Source organism: Triticum aestivum, unplaced genomic scaffold (genome assembly GCF_018294505.1).
Source record: "Triticum aestivum cultivar Chinese Spring unplaced genomic scaffold, IWGSC CS RefSeq v2.1 scaffold58059, whole genome shotgun sequence".
NCBI lineage: Eukaryota > Viridiplantae > Streptophyta > Magnoliopsida > Poales > Poaceae > Triticum > Triticum aestivum.
The window spans coordinates 1-1283 of record NW_025276567.1 but is presented as its reverse complement, the minus strand read 5'-3'; the positions used below and the strand labels follow the sequence as shown (position 1 = coordinate 1283).

General features: G+C 48.6%; 3 non-coding genes across 3 annotated transcripts; all 3 read right to left on the bottom strand.

Moving 5' to 3' along the window:
* Positions 1-167: 167 nt before the first annotated feature.
* LOC123178340 (5S ribosomal RNA) lies at positions 168-286 on the bottom strand. The gene has a single exon (XR_006489496.1). It is a non-coding gene; the product is annotated as a 5S ribosomal RNA (ribosomal RNA).
* A 367-nt stretch (positions 287-653) lies between these two features.
* Positions 654-772, bottom strand: LOC123178341 (5S ribosomal RNA). Its single transcript, XR_006489497.1, has one exon. It is a non-coding gene; the product is annotated as a 5S ribosomal RNA (ribosomal RNA).
* Positions 773-1139: 367 nt separating this feature from the next.
* On the bottom strand, positions 1140-1258 carry LOC123178339 (5S ribosomal RNA). Its single transcript, XR_006489495.1, has one exon. It is a non-coding gene; the product is annotated as a 5S ribosomal RNA (ribosomal RNA).
* Between the last annotated feature and the right edge of the window lie 25 nt (positions 1259-1283).

Sequence of the window (1283 nt, the reverse complement as noted above, 5' to 3'; positions counted from 1 at the left end):
CACCCCTTTCAGAACGCGCTCTTCGCGCCACAAAGCCGACCCAAGACGCGCGAGCAATGAGCATCGAGCTTAAACATATCGCAAACGTCAAACATAATATAACGGGATTAATATATATCGCGCACGTGCGACATGTTTGTCACAAGGCGCAAAAAATAATTATAAAAGGAATACAACACGAGGACTTCCCAGGAGGTCACCCATCCTAGTACTACTCTCGCCCAAGCACGCTTAACTTCAGAGTTTTGATGGGATCCGGTGCTTTAGTGCTGGTATGATCGCATCCAACATGTTTCCCCGTCTTCGTCCCTTATGCTTGCCACTCCCAGGTCCGCTCCAAAGACGATTCTACATTCTCACTACCATTACAACCGTTCCCTAACAATGGATAATGTCCTATACTACTTACTCTCCCGCTCAATCACGGAGACGAGTTTTCCACGGTTTCCACCCCTCCCTCCATACCGCAGCAACACGAGTTTTTTCCACCCCTTTCAGAACGCGCTCTTCGCGCCACAAAGCCGCCCCAAGACGCGCGAGCAATGAGCATCGAGCTTAAACATATCGCAAACGTCAAACATAATATAACGGGATTAATATATATCGCGCACGTGCGACATGTTTGTCACAAGGCGCAAAAAATAATTATAAAAGGAATGCAACACGAGGACTTCCCAGGAGGTCACCCATCCTATTACTACTCTCGCCCAAGCACGCTTAACTTCAGAGTTTTGATGGGATCCGGTGCTTTAGTGCTGGTATGATCGCATCCGACATATTTCCCCGTCTTCGTCCCTTATGCTTGCCACTCCCAGGTCCGCTCCAAAGACGATTCTACATTCTCACTACCATTACAACCGTTCCCTAACAATGGATAATGTCCTACACTACTTACTCTCCCGCTCAATCACGGAGACGAGTTTTCCACGGTTTCCACCCCTCCCTCCATACCGCAGCAACACGAGTTTTTTCCACCCCTTTCAGAACGCGCTCTTCGCGCCACAAAGCCGCCCCAAGACGCGCGAGCAATGAGCATCGAGCTTAAACATATCGCAAACGTCAAACATAATATAACGGGATTAATATATATCGCGCACGTGCGACATGTTTCTCACAAGGCGCAAAAAATAATTATAAAAGGAATGCAACACGAGGACTTCCCAGGAGGTCACCCATCCTAGTACTACTCTCGCCCAAGCACGCTTAACTTCGGAGTTCTGATGGGATCCGGTGCTTTAGTGCTGGTATGATCGCATCCGACATGTTTCCCCGTCTTCGTCCCT